Source organism: Sapajus apella, unplaced genomic scaffold (assembly GCF_009761245.1).
Source record: "Sapajus apella isolate SASKATOON/1434 unplaced genomic scaffold, GSC_monkey_1.0 scaffold262, whole genome shotgun sequence".
Classification (NCBI taxonomy): Eukaryota; Metazoa; Chordata; class Mammalia; order Primates; family Cebidae; genus Sapajus; species Sapajus apella.
Genome location: NW_022437202.1, coordinates 277374 through 291214, shown reverse-complemented (window position 1 = coordinate 291214; position 13841 = coordinate 277374).

Here is a 13841-nt window from a genome sequence, read left to right as displayed (position 1 = left end):
GACTTCCCAGTCTGCGACCGTGTGGGGAAGGGAGACGAGGGTGACCCAGGTTTAATCCAGAAAAGCTCCACCTCCGCGTAACTTGTGAGGAGCTGTCGAGCAGGCAAGGGGGGTGCGCCTCGGTCTGCTTTTCCCCGGCCGCAGGATCGCGGGCAGGAGGCCACGTTTTAGGCCAGTCGATCCCAGTTGCCGCCACTCCTCTCGGAATTCCCTGGAGTCTTCCTGTTTCTGGCGTCTCCGGCCTTGGAGTAACTTAGAGGTGTCTCTGATGGCGGTTCAGCCCTGGGTGTCTCGACCCTTCCCTGTGCGTCTTCCCGCGACCGCCTGTGGAAAAGCAAGACGACATTCCGCGCGGAGGAAAGAAGACGCCCGCCGTCCGCAGCGGGAGGCTGCACGCTGCGCTTCACTGTCATTACAGTGCAAGCCCCGGGGACGGAGCAGAATGGCGTCCTGTAGCTCCAGAGCCCTCTAAGCTCCTTGAAGGGCAGAGGCTGAGCCCACTCTGGGACTTGATTGGTAAGCCTGACTCAGTGAGATGGCCTTACCAAAATAAAATGTTCCCTGAAGGAACAGACCTTTACGCACTCTGATGCCTGAGGAAGCGCAGCCTGAATGTGCAAGACTGAATTAGGACAGAATTGAAGGCCTCTGGAGCCACACTGGTATTTGGCAAAGTATAAAGGACTGCAAGAAAAAGTGGTGTCAGAGAGAAAAAATCCCATCCACAAAAGCGTTACTATTAAGGAGGGGTGAGCTTTGGTACCAATGAATGACTCAGTTCTGCGGCTGGAAAAATACACCAAGAGGGTTATTAGAAAGGTTTCAGATTATTTGGTTCATCAAAAGACACCTCTGCCTATTTTCTGGTTAAAGTGTGAGTTTACGAAATTTGGGATCATAGAAGAAACTAAAAATTGCATTGCAATGGGAACAGATACAAGTGCTGACAGTTCTTTGCGACATCTTGGAAATGGTTATTCTGAAATCCTATTTGCAATCAGTTGGATCACAGCCTCCTGAGATTCACCCTCCTGATTCTGGCCCTGAACTAGATTTGTCCAGAGATTAATAAGGTTGTGATCTTTCTGTCCTTCAGCTTTTGCTTAACTGGCATAAAAAAACAAGTGAGATGGGGAAATGACTAATAGAGCTCATCTTGAGTGTATGATTTAAAAAAGAAAAAACATTTTAACAGTGGGCTGGAAGAGTACTGGTAAACATTCAAAACTCAACTCCTTCTGCTCACACCAGGCCTGCCTCAACTTAATCCTTTCTCCACTACTCTTTCAAGGTACAGCCATCATTAATCCAATTGGTCATGTTCTAGGACATCGACAAGGTCTTGATATCTGGTAGAAAGTTAAGACTTTGTATTGCTTTTCCTCTCCTCTGGGCCCACAGAGGATGAGACAGCTAAGCCTGGATCTTCTCTGTAGACCCAGCCATTGTTGCTTCCTGCCTTTTCTCAACTTATTTTCTCCCTGTAGCTGGCCAGCAGTTGACACAAGCCTTAGACTTAAGAGAAAGTAAAAGGTACCACTGGAGGTTAAATCTAGGCTACATGCTCCAACTGAGATCTGAAATTCTGCATGAGATTTGAACTTCTCCATGGGTGATTCTTTGATTATCAGCACTCACTTAGCTCTTTATAAATTAGTAGCTCCATTTAGTTTAACAAAGTTTTTGAGATCTAGCCAGGCGTTGTGGCCTGTAATCCCAGCTACTTGAGAGGCTGAGACAAAAGAATCACTTGAACCCAGGAGGGAAAGGTTGCCGTGAGCCGAGATTGCATCTGCACTCCAGCCTGGGTAACAAGAGTGAAACCCCGTCTCCAAAAAAAAAAAAAAAAGAAGAAGAAGAATGTTTTGAGATCATAGGTTCAGGTATCAGACGACTTGGTTTCAAATCCTACCACTTACCAGCTATATGACTTTGTCTGTGTCTCATATTTCTCATCTCTAAAATAGAAACAGTAATTTCTAAGTCTTAAATTCGCTGCAAGGATGTGGTACAATGAGCCTTGCAATAAATTCTACATCACATAGTATGAACTAAGGAACGGGAATAGGATTTACTGGAGAAAGTTAGAAACCAAGAGTCAGGCGCAAGAGGCATAGAGTTCTCAATCCTCTTATAATTGCACGGAGAGTTGAACCCAGGGCAAGACCAAGCCGTTTGACAGGCAAAAGGTTGAGCTCTGGTCCTGACCCAATTGTTCTGTCTTCTCAAGGATAAACTTGAACAATCAGTTTTCAGTAAGGCAACAAGCAGACTACTTGATTGCCAGGCCGCCTGGGTGTAGATGCCAGCAGAGAATCTGAGGAAGACCAGATGCCCAGCACCTGGAGACCATGCATTCTGTGGAGAGTTGCAGCCCCTCCTATTAGGGAGTGTAAGCAGCTGGTCTCATATGAAGCTAAACTTAGGTGCAACCCCTCTTTCTAAGGTGGGGGAACCCCAATTCTAGCTAGCTCATTTCTGGGCAATCTAGAGTGAGATCCCAGGATCATTTCTGAATACTTCTGCTTGTTGCCCCATGGAGGACTGAGTAAAATATAGCACACAATATGTTTAGAACAGTGTTAATAAGTGCTCAATAAATATTAGCTATTATAATTAGTCCCATTTGGCTATCACTTCTTTCGTTCAACTTCCTTAGGAACATCATATGGGTAGAGTGTCAGAAGTGATTGTCAGGGATAAATTTGGTCATTTCTGTATTCTTTAGCAAAAATAATAATCTAAAAGCACCCCAAACCACACCCTAAACTCTTTTAATGGAGACTTATAATCACATCAACATCTACATTAGCCCACAGCTTTAGAACTCATGTGTATCTTTGTTTTCAAACAGCTTTCTGACTGGTCTCCCCAGTTCCAGTTTCTCTACCATCTAGTTCAAATTTCACCATTCAGTGTTTTCTTCCTGAAATATATCATATAATTAAAGGTTTCACTAATTATTATGTTGGCAAAGCTGAAAGGAAACAGGCTGGCCATTTCTGTGTGATGTAGAATAAGGCAGGACCAGCAGATCCTACAATCATGTGCCCTTTCTAACGCATCCTCCACAGTAAAGCAAGTCCCTTGGTCTGAGATGTTAGGCAAGATTCCTTGTCAGTATGACATTGTGAGTCCTTGGGTGGTATTAGCAGGGCATTAGAGACAGGGAAGGCAAAGCTATACCTGGAATACATAGAAATCCCTATAAGGATGAGTCTGCCCACTACGAGGTATTAATAGAAAGAGTTCAAAGTGATCAATCTGCCACCAAATGGCTGCTTAATCTTATCAAAGGAGCATACCATGTGGAGTGTTCAATGTCAGTGCTGTCTTTTCATTTTCTGTCCAAGAAAATGAAAAGAATCCCAAACCTTAGAGAACATAAAAAGAAAATATATGTGCTAGGCGAAGCATGGTGGCTCAGGCCTGTAATCCCAAAATTTGGGAGGCTGAGGCATGTGGATCAACTGAGGTCTGGAGTTTGAGACCAGCCTGGACAACATGACAGAACTCTACTAAAAATCCAAAAAAAAAAGAGCCAAGCATGGTGGCTGTTGACTATAGTCCCAGCTACTCAGGAGACTGAGGCAGGAGAATCACTTGAATCTGGGAGGTGGAGGTTGCAGTGAGCCGAGATGGCACCACTGCACTACATTCCAACGGGGGCAACAGAAAAGAAAATATATGTGCTATGTGGGGATATGCAGTGGTGTCCCTGGGGCTGCTGTAACTGGGTGGCCTGAAATCAGAAATTTATTTTCTCAGAGGTCTGAAGGCTAGAAGTTCCAGGCCAAGGTGTTGGCGGGTTGGTTCTTCTGAGGGCTGTGAGGCAGAATCTGGTCCAAGCCTCTCTCCTAGCTCCTGGTGGTTTGCTGGCAATTGTTGAAATCACTTGGCTTGTAGAAGTATCACCCCCTCCCCCAGTCTCTGCCTTTGTTTTCAAATGGTGTTCTCCCTGTATCTGTATCCAGATTTCCCCCTTTTTATCAGCACACCAGCAATATTGGATTGGGGTCCACCGTATTGAACTCACAATGACTGCATTTGCAACCCCATTTCCAGATAAGATAACATTCTGAGGCACCGGAGGTTAGAACATCAGTATGGGATTTTGGTAAAGGGAATACAATTCAACCTATAACCCAGACAATGAGCAAATATAAGTGTTATTAAGAAGGATAAAGCATGATATGGAGAGAGAGATGGAAAGGGCTCATTCAGAGAGGCCAGACCAGACAGTCTCTCTGAGTATATGATATGTGAGCACAGATCTAAACGAAATAAGGGTATCAGTGTTGTGAAAATTATGGGAAACAGAATTCCCAGAAAATTACAATGGAAATGTTTGATGTGTTTGCTGAACAGCAAGGAAGTCAGTGTGGAAGAAGTGGAAGAATCGTAGGAAGGGCTCCCTATAGCAGCAGCACGGAAAGAGACAATCAGGAGGCCCTTATATCCATACACAGGTTTAGCCTCTCTTATCTGACATGCCTGGAACCACAAGTGTTTTGGATTTCAGATTTGTTTAGGATATTGAAATATTTGCAAATAAATAATGAGATATCTTGGGGATGGGACCCAAATCTAAACACAAAATTCATTTATACGTCATATATACCCCTAACACATAGCCTAAATGTAATTTTACAATTTTTAAAAAATAATTTTAATTTTAAATAATTTTGTGCATGCAACAAAGTTTGTATACACAGAACCATCAGAAAGCAAAGGTGTCATTATCTCAGTCACTCATGTGGACAATCTGTGGAGTTATGTTGGCACTCAAAAAGTTCTGGAGCATTTCAGAATATGGATTTTCAGATTAGGGATATTCAACCAATACCACTTTTTATTCTAAACTGATAATTCAGTATGTGAAATGTTCTACAAGATAACTGGCCTGTACTCATTAAAAAGTCAATGTCCTTCACATGTACCCCAAAACCTAAAATGCAATAAAAACAAAAAAGTCAATGTCATGAAAGAAAAAGGTGAGTTAATTATTCTAGAATCACAGTATCCAATAGAAATGCTATGTAAGCAACAAATGCAAGCCACCTATGTATTTTAACTTTTCTAGTATTATGTCTAAAAACTGAAAAATAAACAGCTGAAATTAATTTTAATTATATATTTTACTTAACCCACATATTCAAAATACTATCATTTTAACGTTAGTTAAAATTCAGATATTCCATGTTTTTTCCATAAGAAATCAAAACTGGTGTGTATTTTACACTTACAGCACATTTCACTTCTAACTAGTCACATTCTAGTGCTTGGTAGCCATATGTGGCTAGTGGCTACCATGCTGGACAGTATAGTTCAAGATGAAAATAGACTAAAGACGTAACGATTACATTGTTCACTTAGGTTCCTTAATTGGAATCTGACTGATAGGGGACGAAAGCAACTATAAAAGGTTCTCAAGGACAATGGGGAAATTTGAATATGGGCTGGATACTAGACTTATTGAATTATTAGTCACTTCCTTAGGTATGTTAATGATACTGTGATTATCAAACAGAATACCCTTATTCTCAGAAGAGGCATATTGAAGTGTTTAGGAGTAAGTATCATGGTATCTTCAATTTATTTTCAAATGATTCCGAAAGAGATAAAGCAAATATGACCAAAAGTTTTGTTTAAAATGGGGGGAAAAGTTATGGAAAGCCACTGGAGAATTTTAAATGACATCACCTTACTTGCATTTCTAAATAATACTGTTGGCTACTCTGTGGAGTCTGTCTGAAGTCTACACTGTAGGATAAACGGGACAACCAATGACATGACCTAGATAGTAATAAGTGGATTTAGGATTGTGTTTGTTTTCTTATTGATTGACACAGGGTCTCACCCTGTCACCCAGGCTGGAGTGCAGTGGCACAATCATAGCTCACTGTAGTCTCAGTCTCCTAGGCTCAACCAGTCCTCCTGCCTCAGTCTCCCAAGTACCTAGGACTACAGGCACATGCCACCACATTCAACTTCAGGATATATTTCAAATATAGCACTGATATTATTTGCCAACATTCCTGAGATAAAAGGAATAGGACTTTCAGGCAAGAGAATGGTATAAACACAAATATTTATTTTCCCCTCCCATGATTTACTTTGAAATGTCCAACTGAATGCAGAAATAGCCTGTGTGTGTTTTATTTACATTAAATATCCTGTTGACATAGAATTGACAGCAGAACATTATTTAGCTAAACAAGAGGGGAGTTAAGGTCAGGAGAAGATATAGGTAATTAGGAGATGCACGCAATGAGGACTCCTGAATGGTGCGTGATGCACAGCCACGACTTAGGAATAAGGAGACCAAAAGAATTAAGCAAATTCAAGAGGAAAGGACCGCTGGAGACAATCAAGAAAAAGTATCATGGAAATTAAGGAATCTGTTTCATTCAAAAAATATTTATTCCTCCCTTTCCTCTGACCCTCATCATTTGCCAGGCAAGATTCTAGTGCATTAGAATAATTAGTAAACAAGAGATAAAGTTCCCTGCCTACATGGAGTTTATACCCTAGCAGAGAGGTAAGATAATACACCTGACCTTGCTCCAGCTGGGAGATTACAGGAGGTTTGGGAAATTGGAATGCTCCTGTAGGGAAGGTAACTACACAATTACCTGGAGAACAAAATGTAGCTACTTCAAAGCCTTGTCCTAGACTTGTATGGTCTGTAAGAGCTCAACAAAAATCAGAGGGGATGGATAAACAGGGTAAGTAATGGATGGACTTAAAATGTCCTCAGGGCATGAAAACATATAAATAATTCCTACAAATCAAGAAGAAAAACTCAGACAACCAATTAAACTTATGGCAAAAGAACAAGTACTTAACAACCCAGTATATCTAGAGAGTCAGTAAACATTTGAAATGGTATTCAACTTTATTAGTCATCAGTGAAATGCAAACTAAAATCATATGAGATACCATTACACACCCACCATAATGGCTAAAGTGAAAAGACAGTATCAAGCATTAGCAACTGTGTAGCAGCTAGAACTCTCCAATATTGCTGCTGGGAATAAATCTGTACAACTACTTTGTTTGGCATAGTCTATAACCCAGCAATTCCACTCTTAGTTATAAATGCAACAGAAATACATGCAGCAAGACATGTACAAAAATGTTCATAGCAGCACTGTTTGTAGTAATCAAATCTGAAAACAACTCAAGTATATATTTATCGTAGAATGATAAATTGTGATATTTTTACGCACCTGTAGTCCCAGCTACTTGTGAGGCGGAGGCAGGAAAATCGCTTGAACTTGGGAGGTGGAGGCTGTAGTGAGCCGAGATCACACCACTGCACTCCAGCCTAGGTGACAGAGCGAGGCTCCATCTCAAAAAACTAATAATAATAATGTAAAAGCCATTCTTCGTTCAGGGCCATACAAAAACAAGCGGCGGGTCCCATTTAGTCTTCAGGTTGTGGCATGCTGACCCCTGCCATAGTAGATATGGTGGCCAATCTCCAGAGCCACAGCAGGTGGGATTGCTTCAGGAACAGGTAAGGAGTGACTTACAATCACTTAGAAGACAGCTCATTGTTCACTTAGATCTATTTGAAAAATACTCAGATATGTAACATCTATAAACAAGTTCTTGGTACCATCCTTTGACATCATGCCATAGCTCATTTTCTATTGAACTGTCAAAACTCCCCCCATCACCAGAAGGATGACTGCTACCTCTCCTTTACAGGACCTAAGAAAAGAAGAAGACATTTAAGGCTGAATGACTATGGGCCATGTTGAATAACTGGTGAATCCAAGGATGTTGTCAAAGTCTCATGTGGCAAGCTCTGCCCTTTCTAGATAAAACCTAGATGTAGGAATATCATCAAAAGGGAAGAAATAAAATATTATTCAGATGTTAAACTTAAAACCCAGGAGAGATAAAGGAGCAATCTCACTGGACTGCCTAGAAAGGAAGAATCCAATTTTCATTCCATTGTAAAAGAAGGCAAAGGATTCATAGTCTTTTTGACAAAAGCATGCAACAATAAAGACTGCAGCAACACAGTATAGTCAGTAACAAAAAGGTTAAAGAAAAAATCTCCATGAAGGAAGTTTACCCCCTTTTCTCTTAACCCTTAACAATTCACATTTTTCATTGTTTCTCTCTCCTTGCTAGTGTAGACACAGCCTCTACTCTCACTCTTATGACCTCTCTGCTAGGAGAATCAGGTACCCACATCCAGTCCTGTCTCTCTCTAGGTAGAACATCGAGGCCCTGCTCCTCAGCATAGGACTCCTCACGTGAACCAACCCTCTGTGAACACTGAGCAAAGATAAGTGTCTTCTCCGGAGTAGCTGACATTTTGAGCCGAGAGTCAGGGGCTGCATTGTATCTGTTGGTCTTCCTGGCTTTAGAGACCAGGAAAGTTCAGAGGCTAAGTTCTACATTTCACGTAATCAGCCTGCAAGAAAAGGTCAGAGAAAAGAAGCCAGGAAGAGATGCAGTACCACATTAAAAATTAAAAATTATGGCCAGGCACGGTGGCTCACACCTGTAATCCCGGCACTTTGGGAGGCCAAGGTGGGCGGATAACGAGGTCAAGAATTCAAGACCAGACTGGCCAACATGGTGAAACCCTGTCTCTACTGAAAAAATACAAAAATTAGCTGGGCATGGTGGCTCGTGCCTGTAATCCCCTACTTGGGAGGCTGAGTTAGGAAAATTGCTTGAACCGGACCTGGGAGGCAGAGGTTGCAGTGAGCCGAGATCGTGCCGCTGCACTCCAGCCTGGTCTACAGAGCAAGACTCCATCTAAAAAAAAAAAAAAAAACACTTAAATATTCCACAAGAACTGAGCAGTCTGAAGGAAAAAGACGTTGGCAGAGATGAAAAAAGTTAAAGCTCTGATTAGAGTTTTAGGATTGGTGAAGCCAGTCTACAGTTGTGATTAAAAGCATAGATGCAGGCACCACACTGCCTGGGTTTCCCAACCTCAGCTTAAGAGCTGTGACACTGAGGGCAAGTTTATTATCTTCTCCAGGCCTCAGGTTGCTATCTAACAATTGAGATAATGATAACACCCACCCCATTGGATTATTTGAGAATTAAATGAGTTAACACACACAAAACATTTAAAACAACCCCTGACCCACAATAAGCATGCTCTATTCAAATGTTTGCCAAATATCAAGGAAAACAAATAATGTGTATTCAATTAGGAAAAGAGGGAGTCAAATTGTCTGTCTGCAGATGACATGATTGTATATTTAGAAGACCCCCATCGTCTCAGCCCAAAATCTCCTTAAGATAATAAGCAACTTCAGCAAAATCTTAGGATACAAAATCAATGTGCAAAAATCACAAGCATTCCTATACACCAATAACAGGCTTAAAGAGATTCAAATCACGAGTGAACTCCCATTCACAATTGCTACAAAGAGAATAAAATACCTAGGAATACAACTAACAAAGAATGTGAAGAACCTCTTCAAGGAGAACTACAAACCACTGCTCAAGGAATAAGAAAGGACACAAACAGAAGGAAAAATATTCCATGCTTATGGTTAGGAAGAATCAATATTGTGAAAATGGCCATACTGCCCAAAGTAATTTGTACATTCAATGCTATCCCCCCATCAAGCTAACATTAACTTTCTTCCCAAAATTGGAAAAAAAAAAAAAACACTTTAAACTTCATATGGAACCAAAAAGGAACCCACATAGCCAAGACAATCCTTAGCATAAAAAAAAAAATTTGAAGGCATCACACTACCTGACTTCCAACTATACTACAAGGCTACAGTAATCAAAACAGCATGGTACTAGTACCAAAACAGAGATATAGACCAATGGAACAGACTAGAGGCCTCGGAAACAACACCACACACCTACAACCATCTGATCTTTGACAAACCTGACAATAACAAGCAATTGGGAAAGGATTCTCTATTTAATAAACGGTGTTGGGGAAACTGGCTAGCCCTTCCTTACACCTTACACAAAAATTAAGTCCAGATGGATTAAAGATTTAAACATAAGACCTAACACCATAAAAACTCTAGAAGAAAACCTAGGCAATACCATTCAGGACACAGGCATGGGCAAGAGCTTCATGGCTGAAACACCAAAAACAATGGCAACAATAGCCAAAATAGACAAATGGAGTCTAATTAAACTTAGGAGCAAAAGAAACTATCATTAGAGTGAACCGGCAACCAACAGAATGGGATAAAATTTTTGCAATCTCCCCATCTGACAAAGGGCTAATATCCAGAATCTACAAAGAACTTAAACTAATTTACAAGAAAAAAAAAAACCCCATCAAAAAGTGGGCAAAGGATATGAACAGACACTTTTCAAAAGAAGACATTTATGCAGCCAGCAAACACGTGAAAAAATGTTCATCAGCACTGATCATTAGAGAAATGCAAATCAAAACCACATTGAGATACTACCATCTCACACCAATTAGAATGGCAATCATTTAAAAATCAGGAGATGGCCGGGTGCGGTGGCTCACGCCTGTAATCCCAGCACTTTGGGAGGCCAAGGCAGGTGGATCACGAGGTCAAGAGATCGAGACCATCCTGGTCAACATGGTGAAACCCCGTCTCTACTAAAAATACAAAAAATTAGCTGGGCATGGTGGCGCGTGCCTGTAATCCCAGCTATTCGGGAGGCTGAGGCAGGGGAATTGCCTGAATCCAGGAGGCAGAGGTTGCCATGAGCCGAGATCGCACCACTGCACTCCAGCCTGGGTAACAATGGCGAAACTCCGTCTCAAAAAAATAAATAAATAATTAATTAATTAATTTTAAAAAAAAAATCAGGAGACAACAGATTATGGAGAGGATGTGGAGAAATAGAAACACTTTTACACTGTTGGTGGTAGCATAAATTAGTTCAACCATTGTGGAAGACAATGTGGCAATTCCTCAAGGATCTAGAAATACAAATACCATTTGACCCAGCAATCCCATTACTAGGTATATACACAAAGGATTATAAATCATTCTATTATAAAGACACATGGACACATATGTCTATTACAGCACCATTCACAATAGCAAAGTCTTGGAACTAACCCAAATGTTCATCAGCAATAGACTGGATAAAGAAAATGTGGCACATATACACCATGGAATACTATGCAGCCATAAAAAAGGATGAGTTCATGTCCTTTGCAGGGATATGGATGAAACTGGAAACCATCATTCTCAGCAAACTGATACAAGAACAGAAAGCCAAACACCGCCCGTTCTCTAACTCATAAGTGGTTACTGAACAATGAGAACACATGCACACAGGGAGGGGAACATCACACTCCCGGACCTGTCAGGGGTTGGTGGATAGGGAAAGGATAGCATTAGGAGAAATACCTAATGTAGGTGACGGAGTGATGGAGGCAGCAAACCACTATGGCAAATGTATACCTATATAACAATCCTGCACATTCTGAAAATGCACTCTAGAACTTAAAGTATAACAAATATATGTTTTTTAAAAGTTTGCCAAATATATTTTTTAATGTTTAATATTAAAGGATGGCTTAAAGACGGAGTAACAAACGGAGGAGAGAAAAACAGCCGAGAAGAGGATAAAAATAAGATGCTTCTGCAGGTGGGATCCTCTCTACCCACCTCCACGCCCCGCCCCGCCCCAGAGCTCCGGCAGGAGGGGCTTCCCCGGCGAGGACCTGCTCTGTGGCCTCAGCTTCCCCGCAGTGTGGCCAAAGTATAGTCCGAAGACCTGCCGCTCCCTTCTCCACTGCGAGGTCGAAGGAATCACGACCCCATCCGCGGCTCGTAGACAAGAAACCTAACGCTTTTCCGTTCCGCAGTCTCCATGGTAACGCGTGCTTCGCCCTTCTAGGATCCGCAGAGGAGTCTTCCCTTTGGTCTAGCAGTGCAAACTCCAGAAAGCTGTGCTGTGAATCACAGCTTGGCCAGTGTTACACTCATCATTTTGGGGGAACAGATTAGCTAGAATATGAAATGCATCCTCTTCAGTGTAGAAAGAGAAAAACAAAGAAGACGAAAGTACAAGTTAATTAGAATTACTTGAGTGTAAGCTCCACGGGGCAGAGAATTACTTAACATAATCAGGCATTCATTTCTCCATCAAATCTCATGACATTTGAGAATGGTACAATAAACATTTATGTAAGGAAGGCAGTAAAAGAATAACTATTTGCCATAAATGAGCACAAGTATTCATGCCCAGCTTAAAGCGTTCTAAAACTCAGGAGGATTGGCCACAGGACCCCTCAAGGCCATTTTTGAGTAGTGCAAGAGATGCCCAACTTGGAAAAATAAGCAAATTTTCAAAAAGTAAGAAGGTGAACTGTAGGATTAACAGGGAGAAAAAATTTACATGGATCCCTGGCAAAATTCCAGTAGTAAATCTTTTAGGAGATATTTTATGAGCGATTGTGGTTAGCCAAGAACAAATAGTGTAAATGTCTCAATGGAACTAGATTATTAAAGTATAACTAAAGGTGTACTGTGGAAGTATCTTTATAACAGTAAAGAGTATAGCAGTCTTTCATGAATGTTCAGCACAAAAATATGTGAACTGGACATTAATACTGTTAAGTAGATTAACATTGAAAAGAAAGACCGTGCCCAGTCAGCCTGAAGGGTAGATGACCATGCATAGCATCTCTCCTGTAGCTCCTTGCACAGTCAGTGCCTTTACACAGTATTTACTGATTTATATAATTTATATAACTATAATTTACAAAATTATAGTCTTACTACTTTAGGGATCATTCTAGTTAAATGCCAATTTCCATTAGACCAGAATAAAATTTTATAAAATCTGGGGATTGTGGCCAGGCGCCATGGCTCACACCTGTAATTCCAGCACTTTGGAAGGCCGAGGCAGGCAAATAATTAAGCAAATTTTATTTTACTTGATACATTTTCAAAGCAGTTAACCATGACTATTCACAAAGGTATTGACCCCACTGAAAGCACCAGAACACCCTGGAAAAATGGCTGATTGCAGGTCTGAGGCAGGAAATGTACGAAATGTGTCTGAAACATTTATCTTGCCATAAAGGAAAAAAGCTATCAAAGACACAGAGTTGGATGAAAAGGACACAGGAGATAAAATGAACGGACACCCACTGACCAAAGATGAAATAATTTGAACCTTAAAAAGAATAATAGCTGCAATTGATTGAGACTCATTGAACGTATTTTTTAAATCCATGTGTTCATATTGATATGCAAAAAGAGAAAACAAAAAATTTGTACTAGTTATCAACTGATGCACAACAGATTACCCTAAAACTTAGAACCAAACATCTGTTGCAGTTTCCTCCCTCAAAGCCATTCCCCAGTTTCTGCAGACCAGAAATCTGGGAGCAGCTTGCCTGGTGGTTCTGGGTCATTAATAAGGTTGCACCCAAGACATCACCTGAGGCTGCAGTTATCTAAAGGCTTGACTAACATAGAAAGATCCACTTCCAAAATCACTCATGTGGCCATTGGCAGGAGGCTTCATTTCCTCATTACATGGGTTTCTCCTTACAATATGGCATTTGACTTTCCCAAGGGTGAGTGATCTAAGAAAGGAAGAGAAAGAGACCAAGACAGAAGCCATAGATTATTTTACAATCTAATATTAGAGATAATGTAGCATCAGCCAGGTGCAATGGCTCATGCCTATAATTCCAGCACTTTGGGAGGCTGAGGCGGGCAGATCACTTGAGGCCAAAAGCTCAAGAACAGCCTGGCCAAAATGGTGAAATCCATCTCTACTAAAAATGCAAAAATTAGCTGGGCATGCTGGTGTGTGCCTGTAGTCCCAGCTACTTGGCAGGAGACTCACTTGAACCTGGGAGGTGGAGATTTCACTGAGCT